A 16,889-nucleotide genomic window follows, 5' to 3' on the forward strand; every position below is an offset into this window, starting at 1 on the left:
AGACGCAGAACGCTCCAGAGAGATTCTCAGCGCCCTTACAGGGCAGAGAAGATTAACCTCCCCATCCTCGGCCGAAGGGGGAAGGGCTGATAGCGTAATAACTTGTGCTATTAACGGAGTTGAGAGCACCTTGGGTACGTACCCATGCCTGGGTTTGAGAATGACTCTGGAGTCATCCTTCCAAAACTCCAAACATGCAGGACTCACAGAGAGAGCCTGCAGATCTCCCACTCGCTTGATAGATGCCAAGCAGTTTGATAGCAGTCTTTAGCGAGAGTGGTTTTAGATCAACCGGCTCGAAAGGCGGTCCCCTCAGGGCCCTAAGGAGCGTGGAGAGGTCCCAAGGCGGCACCGAAGGGGGCCTGGAGGGGTTAATCCTCCTAGCGCCTTTCAGAAGCCTTACCACCAGGTAATTTCTTCCAAGTGAGTGGCCAGCTACCAAAGCATGATGCGCTGCGATGGCTGCCACGTAAACTTTAAGCGTGGATGGGGTGCGGCCCGCGTCCAGTAGCTCCTGCAGAAAGGAGAGTACCACAGATACCTCACATGAATCTGGGTCAACTTGATTTTTCGAGCACCAGCTGGAAAAACCCGACCACTTCAAAGCATATAGGCGCAGAGTAGACGGGGCCCTTGCTTCAGAGATAGTGCTTAAGATTCTGTCAGGAAGGTCCCCGGATACCCGTTTAGGGGCCACACATGGAGGGCCCATAAATCGGGTCGGGGATGCCATATTGTTCCGTTGGCCTGTGTGAGGAGATCCTTCCTCATTGGAACAGGCAAGGGGTTTGTGTCTGACAACTGAACCAGCTCCGGAAACCACAGTCTGGATTTCCAGAGAGGAGCCACCAGAAGGACTAGGCATCCGCTCTCCCTGATCCGTTCGATGACCTGTGGGATCATCGAAACGGGGGGAAAAGCATAAAGGGGGCGGCTGGACCAGGGATGAGCCAGCGCGTCCCTGTTCTTCGAGAAGAACACCCTGCAGTGGGTGTTGGCTCTCGAGGCAAAGAGGTCGACTTCGGCCTCGCCAAACATCTCCCATATTAGACTGACCGTCTGAGGGTTTAGGGACAACTCGCTTAGGTGAGCGTTGCCCCGTGAGAGTATATCCGCGCCCAGATTTTGGACGCCCTGGATGTGCGCTGCTCTCAGAGAGCTCAGGCTGGCTTGTGCCCACAGGAGGAGTTCCCTCGCCATAGCATGCCCTGCCTGACCTGATGCCACCGTGGCGATTTATGTAGGCCACCACTGACATGTTGTCCGTACAGACTAGGACGTGGTGACCCCTGAGGTTTGACAGAAAAGCTTTCAGGGCCAAACCAACTGTTTTCATTTCCAGACAATTGATATGTAAGCTCTGCTCCGAGCTCGACCAGAGGCCGGAGGCAGGCTTGCCCTTGTGCAGCGCTCCCCAACCTAGGTTGGACATAGGGCTGTGCAATTAATTATTTCGCTTTCAATTTCGATTTTGGCTCCCAACGATCTTCAAAATAGTACAATCGAGTAAAAACGATTATTTTGCCGTGTTCTGTTGTTCAAGAACACTCTTATTTTGTCTTGTGTTCTGATGACTCGCGCACGTGCACATTCGCCCCTCCCGAAGCCATAAACTCTCTCAGACAGATACAGTCATTAATTGCAAGCACAATAAACGTAACAATAACAATCGGCTAATTTAATATAGACTGGAGTGAGACCATAGACGTCTCACGAGCTGTCGCAATCTCTTTCTGCTCGATCACTGTAGCGCCTCAGTTCAAGCGAATGGCAGCGCCCGCACACATGACCTGATCATCTTTTCCGCTTTACAGCACGAAACACATCGAGAATGAACACAGGTAGCAACATTAACACTTGTCTGCTTGTCCGGGAAAAGGGGATTTTTAAGTTTCAAGTGAAAGAGTTTTACTTGCCCGACCGATCAGTCAGTGTAAAGAGAGATAGGTAATGGTTAGTTTCTGGAGGCTGCGATGCCTGTCTATTTGTGAGAGAGACATATAGTGGAGAAATCAAAACAAATGAGCCTAACAGCTCACACAAAAACTCCCAGAAGAAACATACTGAGGTAAAAATGTTGAGTTTTTTTATTTATAATATATGATATAGTTAAGTAACATAAAACGACTAAGGGCTGTTCTATAATATCATAATTGAAAATGTTGAATTTGAAAATTGAATTTATAGTTTAATAAACAAGTAGTCTAGTTTATAGGTAGTAACTTACATTTATTAAGATGGTCACTTGTCTCCACCTATTGATTTATTGTTTAAAGGTATCATTGATTTTATTTTTATTTTATTATTTGTTTAAACATTAATATCATAAAATTTTTGCAGATGTAATTATGCAGTGTAAATTAATTTTTGTGACCCCCTACAACAAATTACTTTGTTAACATGTCACCTTTTTCACCACTTGTGAGTTTGCAGGGCTGTTTAAATGTTCAAAAAGTACAATAAATGTTCAAATTTAAATTTTTTAAGAATTGTTGAAAGGTGTCTTTTTTACATGCAACAGGTTCCCAAAGTCATGTGAAATAATCGTGTTAAATAATCGTGATTTCAATACTGACCAAAATAATCGTGATTATGATTTTTTCCATAATCGAGCAGCCCTAGTTGGACGTGTCTGTAAAAACCACCTTCCTCCTGGAAACTACCCCCATGGTCCCCCCAATGTGGTACCAGTCCTGAGCCCGCCAGGGAATCAGTGTTCTTAAACACCTGTGATTCACCATAATGCCCAGGCTATTTGACTGCCATGCATGGGTTGGCACACGGCGTTTCAGCCAGTGCTGCAGCGGGCGCATGCGCAGTAATCCCAAGTGGAGTACTGACGATGCAGCTGGCATTAGAGCAAACGCGCCCTGAACGCGGCTGCCAATGTCTGTATAGAGAGCGCGCGCTCTTGAGTGAGCCACGCTTTCATTGTCACAGAGTCTAAAACCGTGCCCAGAAAGACTACAGTCTGGCTGGGGGTCAGTTTGCTCTTGGTCACATTGATTGTGAGCCCCAGGTATTTTAGATGGCTGAGAATCAAATCCCTGTGAACTATCAGTTCGTCTCTCGACTGCACCAGCCAGTCGTCGAGATAATTCAGCACGCGCACTCCCTGACTTTTCAGTGGGGAGAGCGCTGCATCCATACATTTCGTGAATGTGCGGGGTGCCAGGGACAGACCGAACGGCAGAATGGTGTATTGATATGCCCTCCCCTCGAAGGCGAATCTCAAGAATGGCCTGTGACGAGGGTCAATCTGAATATGAAAATATGCATCTTTTAGATCCAATGTAACAAACCAATCGCCCGGGCGAACTTGCGCGAGAATTTGTTTGAGTGTTAACATTTTGAAAGGCCATCTCGTGAGAGCCTTGTTCAAATGTCTCAGATCTAGTATGGGTCTGAGTCCGCCGTCTTTCTTTGGAATTAGAAAATAGCGGCTGTAAAACCCCGAATACATTAGCGCGGGAGGGACTGACTCTATCGGTCCTTTTGCTAATAAATTCTGAACTTCGGTGCAAAGCACATGACCCACGCTGCTTCTCACCGACGTCTCGATAACCGCCTGGAATTTTCGGGGGTCTGCGAGGTATAGTGTTTAAAGGCCTCCGGGTCCGGGCCAGCCTCGTCCATGGACTGGAGGAGTTTGGCCTGGTAGACCTGCAACACGGCCATCGTGTGCAGGGCCGATGCAGCCTGACCGGAGGCGTAATACGCGCGTCCAGCGAGGGCTGAGGTGTTTCGGCTGGGTTTGTTGGAATGAGAGGCTCTAGCTCGCCAGCTAGCCACAGTGCTCGGGCAAAGATGAGCAGCCACGGCCTCTTCGAGGGGCGGCAAAGACTCATAACCCTTTTCCGCTGCGCCATCCACGGAGGAGAGCGTCGCGGAAACTGCAGATCCCACACGTGCCAAGTATGGAGCGCGCCAGGCCTTGGTGAGCTCCTCGTGGACCTCAGGGAAAAATGGCGCTGGTTTGTGACGAGGGGCCTGCTGTCGCCCCGACAGGAACCATCCATCCAGCCGACTACGCGGCGGTTCCTCGGGCGTGGTCCACTCTAGCTCGAGGTCCGCGACGGCCTTCGTCAGGATCCGAGGAAGGAACCACCGGCCATTATCAAGATGGGAATTATAGGAATCTGGAAGAAAAGCAAACGTTATAAACTGAACAAAGCAGAAGTATTAGCTTTTAAGATGGAGGGAACCGTGCCTTCGTGAAGTACGGTCTAGCTGGATTGAGCAGATCATCTAATTTAACATTTCTCTGTGTACTTGTTACACATATCACTTGTGGAATATGTCATTTACTGCCATTGTAGGGTGATCTATTACAGCATATTCATAACAGGCAATGACAGAGTTGCTCTCTTTTAGCTCAGCTTTTTTTTCTATTCAGTTGTGCAGTTGTTAGTATTTTGCAACTGCCCATGTGAGCGTGGGATCGGTAACGCGTGTATTATTAGATTACCACTGCACTGTGGAATATCGGTAAAGCGAATCTTTGCTTAAACTTGTATCAAACGTTAAGGCTAGCTATCCGGCCCTGTTGTTTGGACCGTTGCAGTATATTGCGTTGCAGTCTGCATATCAGGAGTTATTAGGAACACGCCACGTCACCGTAGTTACCAGTTGAACTCTGCCGCTGTTGTAGGAAGCAGCATAGTAGCCAAATTAAATACTTACCCGAATGAAGTTTAATCATGGTAGAGTGGACAAATTAACAGTTGCTGGTGGAAGCGCCTACCAAACTTGAAAACCCGACCTGAAAGCGGAGCTTGAACTTGAAAACCAGTGTGAGAAGATCGCCTCTCGTGAATTGCAGAGTTGTTGATTCATGTTGGTGGATCGGTGATCAGCAGAACAAATGGCACCCATGCAGACAGCGAGGTTCTATTTTGCTGGACAAGTTGAGGGTGATTTTGCAATTCTCTTCCTGTCGGATTATTTGGCTGAGCTGACGATGTTCAGACTTTCGATGGCATGGAAATGGAAACTCATGGGTTACCCGGTGTTTTGGGCCTAAAAGGAACAGGACTTCTCTTGAGAAGCCATGGTTGATCAAGGTCTCCGAAGACCACTGTGCCCATGGGGAGATGCAGCACTGAATGTGGGAACTTCAGCGTGCAGCAGGAGAGACGGCGGGATTCATCGTTGTAACTTGATAATCGGAAACAATATGCATGCCCTGAAGCATGTTGGTTGGCGACTGAACGAGAGCGATAGTTGTAGAGTCAGCATCTGTGAATTCAAACGTAAATACCAATCTTTTATACAGCGAGTATAAGGACGTGATTGGATAGATGTGAAGGTAATAAGTGACATAGTAATTAAGTCTTCCTGGCATAAATTTATGCTAAAGCTTTCATATCCCCATTTCAAGACAGAATGGATAATCCGAGATGAGTCTGTATGCAACAAATTCAGGGAGATCCACAACCTCCTCATAAAATAAGTTGAGGAAATTAACGCTCCCAGCGGGACACCCGAGACCAACACCCCACCCGCCGCTGATCTGAATCCCAAGCCTGAACCAAAAAGAGTTTGCCTGTTCTGTCATACTTCAGTTAGCAAACGCATAACAGGAGAAGTCAAAGGTGAATTCGAAAATTACCTCTCATCCCCGAGACAGAACCCAGACGCAGATGTTATTCGATTTTGGAAGGAAAATTCCACGTCTTTTCCTCGCCTGGCTAAAGTAGCTTGCATGGTGTTTAGCATCCCAAGCGGGTCTGCGAGCGCAGAGAGGGTTCTTCTCTGCTGCTGGCATGCTGTCAAGACACCACCGCATGAGTCTAAAGCCTCAGACATTGGCCAAACTTGTGTTCCTGGAGGTGAACGCAAAAGAACTGTATATAAGGAAAGCAATTATTTATTTAATTTAATTTAAAAGTTTGACAAAGGATATAAGCCAATTTAAATTTTAATCCACTTGCACGCTGCGTGCACGCTGCGTGTCATATGCTCTGGCAAAGTTCAGTTATCAGAAAATGTAGCCTAATAGTTAATTTACTTTTAAAACTTATGTTATAGCCTGTATATTTTTATTTATATAATTAGGCCATTGATTCGTTTAATTTACAGGACTTTTTGTGTATTTTCCTTTTTACATAGGCTAGGCCTAATTTGTAATTTGAAATAAAACATTTCTATTTGGAAAATGCTGTCATTGCTCTTTAGTCTTTACTGTGTTCTGTCTCATCTACTCTTCTCCCTGTATGCCAACAGGTACACCTCCAGTCACCAATGATATCACCCTCATCTGGCTCATCTCTGAAGGGGATGAGCTTGCCTACAGGTGGGATATTGAACATCTGATGTCCTACTGCAGTCAGCACAATCTGGACCTCAACGCTCCTCAACAGTGGAAATGGTGGTAGACTTCAGGAAGAACCCACCTCCATACACCTCCACCATAATGCATGACTCCCCAGTCAATATTGTGTACTCTTTCCACTTCCTGGGAGCTATTATCACCCAGGACCTCAATTGGGTGCTGAACATCAACTCTTTGATTAAAAAAGCAAATCAGCGGATGTACTTCTTCCGGAAGTTGAGGAAGTTTAACCTACCGAAGACATCGATGGTGCACTTCCACACTTCCATCATCGAGTCCATACTCACCTCCTTCCTCACCATGTTATTAATATTTGTATTCCTTGTTTTTTTAATATTATTTTATGCACCTGTGCACTAGGACAAATTCCTTGCACATGTTGTACTTGGAAATAAAAGCTGATTCTAACCCTAACCCTAACCTAAAGTGACACAAACAGGGGAAGCACAAAACCAAAACACATACGTAACATATCCAGACGCCCTAACATAAGACCCACCACCCAAAACCAAACATAAAACAAAAGGTCCAGAATGGTGGTGGAATGGAGGAGATCATGGGGAAGGGAAGGCGGGCCTTGGCCTGGATGGTCTAGCAATGGTGGGCATGGATGGTGGACCAATGGTTGTCCTGGATCATGGAGCAATGCCGGAACCGGGAACATTTCCCATAACACCTGATGTACTCGTTACATCATAAGAAGAATGGTGTCTACACTAATATCAGTCTCTCTGTTTATCCCAAAGGTTTACCACAATCTGCTGGATCTAGACCATATCCAGACCTAATGAAGGACCTCCGCCTAGACATGACAACAATGCAGGCAGCCCCAAAGTGTAGTCTCTACGCTGTGAAGGTCTCCTTCCCTTTACCTCTCTACAGATGAAATGTTATAAATACCCCAGACAACATTGCGTCCATGCCGTTGCTGAGCAACAACAACACGGTAACATGTCGAGAAAACGCTGTTCAGTCAATGGATGTCAGGAAACAATAGGTTACTATTGTAACCCCGTTTCTCTGAAACATTGAGTGGAGAGATCCACCTGTGGGAAGGGCATCCGTACCTGACATCTGCAGAAGCATCCAATTGCACCAAGTCTGGCTAGACAGACAGAAGCGCGCAGCCAATGCCAGGTAATGCCCACCCCCTTACCTGAGGGCATATAACGGCTGCAAGTGCTGCTGTTCTCCAGTAAGCATATCCGCTTCTCGTGCGGCAAGCGGGGCAAAGCTGGTGGATCTCTCCACTCGATGTTTCACAGAACCGGGGTTACGACAGTAACCTATTGTTCTCTTTCATCATCTCGTGTTCGAGATCCACCTATGGGAGAGACATGGACAGCTCCCCGATTGCCCAATACACTCACAGTGAGGTTCTGTAAGCCAGAGGAAGACGGTCACCCAAAGGGGCGGTGCCTGACATGTCCCATAATCATGAACCCTTACGCACACATAAATGAAAGCTTTAGCATAAAGTTCTGCCTGGAAGACTTAATTATTACATCACTTATTACCTTCACATCTATCCGATCAAGTCCTTATACTCGCTGTATAAAAGATTGGTACTTACACACATTTGAGTTCGCAGATGCTGTCGGCCAACTACTTCCATCCTCCCCAGCCTCACCAGGATGGTCCTGTCCATACCTCCCAGGGGGGTCGGCTGCTCCCCTGCCTTCATCTTCAGGCAGGAAATGCAGATCCGCTACCCTTGGATTATGAACTACGGACGGGGCCTACGCCAACAGAACTTGCTTGCTGGGCTGTCAATAAATAAATGCTTTGTTATATCATTATATCTCCCGAGTCTTTCTGGTAGAACTGCTGTGTACAGGCAGGACATGAAACATGTGTGGCACACACAAGAGAAGGAAGGGTTAAGATGACCCTACCCCCAAAACAGAATGTGCTACCGAGCTACTGGTGACATCCAGCCGATAGTAACATACAAACGTATGGGGAGAAGCCCAGCTGGCTGCAGAGCAAATATCCTGCAGCAATACTCCCCTAAACAGAGCCCAAGAGGGGGCTAAGCCCCTCGTGGAAGGAGCTCTGATGTCCCCTGCGGGCTGTACTTCCTTCGATTCCAATTGCGAGGGGGTGCCCATGACATGAAGAGCTGGTCACTCTTCCGAAAAGCACTCCAATGTGAACGCAGGGAAGCATTTCGGCATGAAGGGCGGATTAGGCATAAGGAAAACCTTATCTCCACCAAGAGAGAATTTAGTGCACGAGGAATGGACTGAGAGTGCATGTAGCTCACTGGCACGTTTAGCTGACGCCAAGGCTAAGAGCAAAGCTGTCTTGAGAGACAGCAGCTTTAGGGAAATATTTCCCAGGGGCTCAAAAGGGAAATGAGACAGAGCCTCCAGCGCCATGGAGAGGTCCCATTCAGGGACCGTTCTTCTTTTTGACTGGCATAGAGCGACGGGCACACTTCATAAATCTGCGGATTAGAGGTTGCTGTCCAACCGTTGAGCCCTCAAAACCCATATGACAAGCAGAAATCGCAGCCTAGGTAGACCTTACTCGTGGAAAAGGACCTACCCTTATCTATGAGGTCTTGAAGGAAACACAAAATGTCAGGAACTGCACACTTATAAGATGTGAGACCACGCCCATCACACCAACCTTCGAACACTTGCCACTTACAGCCGTATAAGGACCGCGTAGAACCGACCCTGGGGTTCTGTATAGTAGCAACCACACGCTTCGGAAGCCCTAGTGCATTTAGGTTCATCCTCTCACGGGCCAGGCCCAGAGAGCCACACTTTCCGGGTGTGGGTGATAAATCTCCTAGTCCACTTGGGACAATAGGTCTGTGCGGAGGGGGAGGCACCAAGGCTAGGTGTATAACAGGGGGATTTACTCCGCCACCCATTTCATGAATGCTCTCATTCTCAGGAGTCTCAGCAGCAAAACCTGGATAGATGAAGCCATAAGACCCTGCAGCCTGAGGCATGTACGATATTGTACTTTCGTCCCCTCTCTGAACTGAGAAAGACAGTTCAATAGTGAGAGAACGCGCTCTTGAGAGAGACGAGCTTGCATCCAGACTGAGTTCAACTCCAAGCCCAGTAAAATCACAGTCTGACTGGGTGTAAAATTCCTCTTGTTCACATTCACCCTGAACCCGAGAGATGTGATGTGTGTGAGCACATGGCAGGTGTCCTGCAACACTTTCTACTTCGATTCGGCTATAATGAGCCAATCGTCTATGAATGTTGAAGGATTTGAGGGCGAACCAAACACAAATGAATCTTCCAGGTGATTCCTTCAAACATAATTCCACATAAAACTCAACATTCCAGACCCCCAAAACAACAGTCTAATCTAGGGCCATAAATGGAGTGGGCTCCTGCCAGTTCTAAAGCTTCAAAGAGATGTGCCCAACTAAAGGAGAACGTCGTCAACGTTAGATAGTTTGGAAAAGACTGATTGGTTCAGAGATGGCACGGCTCAGAACCCACCAAGATAATGACAGAGGTTGTTTGAACCCATGACAAATGATTTAAAACAGACCTCCTCCTCTTTAAGGACCTTTTGATGACCTCAGGGGGGAAATCTCTTAAAACCACAGAGACTTTACATATAAAATTACATAAAATCATCCCAAAACAATTCTTGACGGACTTATAATCAAACATTGTTCAACTACAAAATCCTATATTGTATCTACAACCTCTGTATGTGTCTAGTATGCTTAGATCACATACAAGTCATGTAATTGTTATAACTATTAGATGTTTGAATGAAAGTGTGTCTTGTTTCCTATCAGTACGGTCATATGTTCTTAATTCAAAAGATGGCTTGATTGATCTGTGTAAAATGTTTTGTGTTCTTATAATAGGATTCATGTCTAAACTGTATACTTTTGTACTCTGCTAAAGCCGGAGAGTAAAGAGATCACAGATAACGCATGATCTAAAATAAAGACAGTGCCTAATTGGTCAGAACTCATCCACGAGGCGGGACAACAGCTTAGTTTAAAATCTTAGGACCCGAAAAAGCCAGTAGGTTTTTTTTAGTTGAATTGAATGGAGGTTTGGTTGAGTTGAATTTGTTCACTAGAGCAGATTTACAGTAGTCATGGAGAAGCCATGACTAGTAACCGGACAGACGAGTAACCATGTAGACCAGCAGACAAAAGAACCCAAACCAAGATCAGAAGAACATGGGTTAAATAGCTTCATTCAAGCCATCTAACTACTCTCGTCTCACTTTTCTTTCTGTTTCTTAGCTTTATTATATTTTCCGTTGAGAGTCTCGATTCTAAGTTAAGTTTTGCTGCAAAGTTTCGTTTAAACGATTCGACTGCAAAGCCCGCTTTCCAGCTTCAAAGACTTTCCATCCATCCGCCAACACACCACGTGATTGTCCGCACAAACATCTATCCAGGCACGAGGAGACCGCCAGCCAATCAACGAACTCGGGAAACGTACTCGGTTACTAACGTAACCTCGGTTCTCTAGAGGGGGAACGAGTACTAGAGGGGGAACGAGTACTGCGTACTATCTTACGCTATGGGGAAAACCTCTTTTCCATGAGATACTGAAGCCAAAAATGATCCTTAATTTTGAATCAATGTAAAACGCGTTGTGGCAGCATGCAGACATAGGCAAGATGGCTCGCGTGCTTATTGGCTGACCTGCGGCAACGCCATATCCAATGGGGGCGCTTCGCGCCCATTACGTCATGTCCCACCAGGATAGGCTGTGGCCTTAGCCTATAAATATAGCTCGATAGGCTGATACAAACTGGTTTTCATCGCCGAAGCGAACCAGAGTGTGTTGCAAGCACGGCAAGATAAGCAGTACTCGTTCCCTCTCTAGAGAGAATTGAGGTTACGTTAGTAACCGAGTAGGTTCTCTTACGAGAGTATCTCTCGTACTGTGTAATATCTTAAGCTATGGGGAACACAGTGTAACACGCCATGCGTACTGGGATCCAACACCAAAGTCCCAAGGGCAGAAGCCCGGCGCTCATATAGTGCATAATCACCATAGACTCACAGAGAGTCAAGGAAGAGAGGCTAGAAGCATCATTCCCTATATATAGCATCCCACGGGAGTTAACCATATTAATAGTGCACCACGCAGCCAGGGTGAAAGCTTTCAGCCTGAACTGGGTGGCAGTATGGGATTCTAATACCCATGGAGCTGTTCTATCGATCAGTGAGCGATGCACAAGCAAAACTCAGCATTCTGAGCCGGCGCAGCAGGGCAGATAGTACTGAATTCTAGACCGACAGAAGCTTGGCCTGTAAGGTGGGAACCTCTAGGTTATAAAACCTTATAAATTTAGACGGGGAGGCCCAGCCTGCCGCCTTACAGATATCTTGCAAGGTAATCCCAATAGGCCACGCCTCTCGTGGAGTGTGCTCTGACACCCAAAGGACACTGCAGGCCCTTAGAAGTGGAAGCCAGCGCTATGGCATCGACTATCCATCTGGATAGGCCCTGTTTTGATGCGGCCAGTCCATTAGAACGCCCGCCAAACAAAACGAAGAGCTGCTCAGTCTCTCTGAAAACAGACGAGCAGGACACATAAGATCTTAGTGCCCTGACGGGGCAAAGGAGACACCCGTACTTCTCTTCATTGTGAACCGGAAGGGCGGACAGGGAAATAACCTGGGCCCTGAACGGTGTATTGAGGGATTTAGGCACGTACCCGTGCCTTGGTTTTAGTATGACTTTTGAGTCTTTAGGCCCAAACTCCATACACGATGCGCTTACCGAAAGCGCTTGTAAGTCCCCTATGCGCTTCACTGAAGCGAGAGCCATAAGAAACACCGTTTTGAAAGACAGATGTTTCATGTCTGACAAATGGATTGGCTCGAATGGGGCACCTTTCATGGCTTCCAAAACCATAGAAAGATCCCACACAGGGACTGAAGGGGGTTTGGGAGGGTTCAGCCTCCGAGCTCCCCTGAGGAATCGCATGACCAGCTCGTTTTTCCCCAGTGACTGGCCAGACGTCGGTTTTGTAAACGCCGCTATGGCCGCCACATATACTGCGAGCCTGGATGGGGTTCTGCCCTTAAAAAGCCGCTTGCTGTTTTATGTGGTAGAGAAGTGTGAGTTGCAACGGCGAACAAACACTCTCAGCAGAGGTAAAAGGATATATACGCCGGAAAGCGTAGCAGGTATGGCGACTGAAGGCGGCGAGGTGAAGGCCAGCGGCTTCAGGTTCAAGGCTCGTACTGCAGAAGGCTTGTCTCAACGGCGCGGCTTCTCGATGCGTGAGCTTCGCTGAAGAGATGAAAATCAGTTTGTATCAGCCTAACGAGATATATTTATAGGCCAAGGCCACGCCTATCCTGGCGGGATGTGACGTAATGGGCGCGAAGCGCCCCCATTGGATATGGCGTCACGCAGGGCCTCTCTCGATAGGCTGCTACTGTTACGCAGGTCAGCCAATAGACATGCGAGCCATCTTGCCTATGTCTGCATGCTGGAGCAACGCGTTTTACATTGATTCAAAATTAAGGATCATTTTTAGCTTCAAAATCTCGTGGAAAAGAGGTTTTCCCCATAGCGTAAGATATTACGCAGTACGAGATATACTCCCATAAGAGAACACCCTTTTACGCTGACAAAAGGAATCCCAAAGGAACGCAAAGACAAGCAAGTAGCCTCCAGACTCTTGGTGCTAAGCCCGCCACCGCACACAGACAGAAACTCCTTGGGCTTAACGAGAGCCCAAATGGGAGAACTATGAATTCGTAACATGTGCTTTGATAGGCGGAACGAAGAAACTTCCTGTGTGGTGGATAAATGCTTATGTGGAAGAAAGCATCTTTAAGATCGACCGATGTGAACCAGTCGGTTCTATGCCGTTTTATGGCGCGGGCGAGCGAGCCATGAGTTAACATTCTAAAATTGTATTTCCTCAAATGTTTGTTCAACATACGGAGGTCCAAGATAGGGCGGAGAGAGCCGTCCTTCTTTGGGACCAGGAAATAAAGGGAATAAAATCCCTAGGTTTATCAGATTGGGGGGCACCACCTGAATCGCTCCCTTGTTTCGAAGGGAAGATATTTCCTCTTTCAGAATCCGTGTGTGAAGAGAGAACGCTGTTGAAATGCAGGGGTTTCATAGCAAACTGCAGTCTGTAGCCCTTCATTATCATACGCGTCACCCATTCGGGAGCTGAAACAGTTTGCCAAGCCAATTTGTGACTCGAGTGTTTCCACGCGAGCCAAAGCGGAGCTATGTATACCCAGCTGGCTTATTTGTGATGCAAGGGCGCCTTCTAGTGGACGAACTAGGGGCGACATGCAGGGGTTCAAAGAGAAATCTCCCTGCAGAGAGAAGTCCTCTCTCTGTAACGAATTCATTTGATTCGATTGTTTAATGTGTTTTTGTGTTTTGTATGTTTTTGTGTTGGGGAACACTGGGGCCGAAGCCTTTATTAACTGAGTGAGAGGAACACAGGATGTGCGGTGTGGTGACAGTGTTTTTGCATTTTTCCTCACAACAGACCCCCTGAAGATGGGGTGAGAACACACAACTTCATTTTGCTCATACAACACATGGGCTGGGCAGCCTCGAGAATGGGGTGGCCGACCCCTCCATAAGAAACCATCTGTCTCTTAAACAAGAGCGTCCAGCCGGGCTTTGTTTTTCAAAACAAAACAAACAGCAACAAAAGCAACAACAACAAAAAACAAACAACAACCCCTGCATATGTTCATCAATAAATTACAGCCACCAAAAGCCAAAATGGCAATAATAAGAAAATAATTGAGCAGAAAAGTGAATTTCTAACTAAAGTCAAATATAAACATTAAGTATGGACAATAGATCTAAAGATTGCATGCAGAGGCAGTTTATCTTAAAGTGAGCAGACAGGGCATGTTTAAACAAACAAAGTAAAGGAATTGATCTTATTTCAACAGATATATTATTCCAATCTGTTGGAGCCTTAAACTTAAAAGCTCTTTTGCCAATTGTTTTTTTAACTTGCGGGACGGAGAAATAAAGTTGAGTAGAGTGGGGAACTTCATAGTCTGATGTATAGGGTACAAGATACTGTTTTAAATAAGAAGGATAATTGAAATAAATACATTTAAATATAAGTTGAAGCCAGTGAATGTGTCTTCTACTACTTAGAGATGGCCAATTAAGTAATGTAAGGCCAATACATTATACAGTGATGCGTGAGATAAGGACATCCTAGAACAAATCTGCAAAGTCTATTATATACTGTGTTAAGTAGAACAAGGTCTGAGTTAAATGCATTTTTATATACAACATCACAATAGTCAATAGAAAATATAAGTTGAGAGGCGAGTTTTATACGAACACTGCGCGTAAAGCAATTCCGAGCACGATATAAAATGTTGATACCAAAGTTCACTTTACATAACACTTGCTCAATGTGTAATTTGAATGAGAGTTCAGTATCAGTATCAGTATCTGAACAACTTTTTGCAGAAAAGAGCCATCATTACAGTTTATTACACAGGAACCAGATTTTGATTTGAGTTTTTGTCTAGTGCCAAAGATAATATAATAGGATTTTGTTTTGTCAAGTAGTACTTTATTATGTAAAAGCCAATCTTGAAGAATAATGAAGTCAGACTGAAGTGAAACTTGAAGTTGTGGTAGATTATGTTGATATATATATATATATATATATGGCAGTGTCTTTAGCATAAAGTTGAACAGAACAGTTATTAAAAATCGATGGTAAATCATTTATATAAATAGAAAAAAGAAGTGGTCCCAATGTTGAGCCCTAAGGCACTCCTCTGTCTTAGGTCAGAAAATCAGATTTACTTCCCTGAAGGGCTACACATTGTTTTCTATTATGTAAGTATGAATTAAACCACAAAACTGCATTATCAGAGAGGCCGATATCATGAAACTTATCTAAAAGAAGATAACGAACAACAAAATCAAAAGCTTTAGTAAATCAATAAAGATGGCGCCTGGTGAGATCACCATTATCTGCAGCACAAAACACATAAATGGTGAATTTAAGTAGGGCAGTAGTTGTGGAGTGATTAGACCTGAAGCCGGATTGAAATTGTGATAGTATATTAATGGTATCGAAAGTTGATTATAAATTAATTTTTCAAAGACTTTAGCAATAGAACATATAATGGATATAGGTCTATAATGTTTGGGTCAAGTACATCTCCAGTTTTATGGAGTGGTGTGATGCGTACACATTTCCAGATAGCTGATAACTCACATGTAGACAAAGACATGTTAAATAAATCAGCAAGTGGATACATAAGAATATGGGAAGCTAGTTTAATAAACCTGTTTTCTATTCCATCAAGTCCAGTACCACTGTTAACATTAGATCATTAATGGCATTCTGAACTTCAATTGGTAAAATATTTCTAAAACAAAAAGAACTGCAGCAGGGTGATGTAACCAAAGGAACTTGTAGTAAAATGAGAGTTAGGTAATAAGATGGAACAGACCGAGGAGAAATCCTGATTGAATGCTTGGGCAATAGATGAAGAGTCATGAAGTATTGTATCAGCCACTCTTATTCTATTAATACAATGTTTATCTGATGTATTAATAATGGTTTCGATTTTCTTCCAAAATTGCTTAGGATTCTTGAAATCAACAACGCTTTTTCCCTCTGCCTAAACATACTAATTGGTTCAGGGCTGATCCAAGAAAGATGCTGTTTACCCTTGAACTTTGTAATTCTCCAGGGAGCATGTTTGTCCACTACATCAATAAACTCAGAATGCAAAATGTCCCAAGCATCTTATCTGGTATTAATTGGTGTCTGTCCCAATTAATAGCAATCAAATCATTAATTAAAACATCTAAATTTAATTTCGTATGTTGTCCAACTTTGATAAGTCTTGGTGGCAATTTAGGAAGTTTGATTTTCCGTATGCAGTAGACAATTGAGCGATCACTAAAGCAGTCACACATAACACCAGACCTTATGATTCTGTTCGGGTGTGTAACTGTCAAGCAAATATTGGGTTCTAGGGGTGATTGGAGTAGGCTCATTAATTAATTGAGTAAAATTTAAACTGTTAAGTATATGTTTTTCTTTGTTAGAGGACTTATCTAACCAATTTATATTAAAATCAGCCAGTATTATAAATTCATTTCTACAGGAAATGGAGTTAATAGTAGCAGTCAGGCAAATAAAGGACTCAAATAAAGGTGGCCTTTAGATACTACCAATTAATAAACATTTATTTGTGTGAAAGATTACCTTAACAAAGACACAAAATGTAGAAGCTCAATTGTGGGTATAATTAACAGAAACGTAATCAGTGGAAACATAAATCGCCACACCACCACCCCTGGAGCACCTGTCAGATCTATATTAGACATAATTTGTAAGGTTTATTTAATTATCTGAGATGTTCCTATTTAGCCATGATTCAGACAGTGTAATAATGTTAGGTTTATGGAGAACAACCCATGCACGAAGTAAGTCAATTTTTGGAAAAAGACTCCTAATATTTAAGTGAATGATTTTTAATCCTTTAGCATCATCCATTGAAAGTGCAAAAATAACTAGGCCTTCTGTCACTTATCATACATACATGAAAGTGATT

This window comes from Siphateles boraxobius, unplaced genomic scaffold, assembly GCF_051911475.1.
Source record: "Siphateles boraxobius isolate OS27281-9 unplaced genomic scaffold, OSU_SipBor_1 25, whole genome shotgun sequence".
In the NCBI taxonomy this organism is placed as follows: Eukaryota; Metazoa; Chordata; class Actinopteri; order Cypriniformes; family Leuciscidae; genus Siphateles; species Siphateles boraxobius.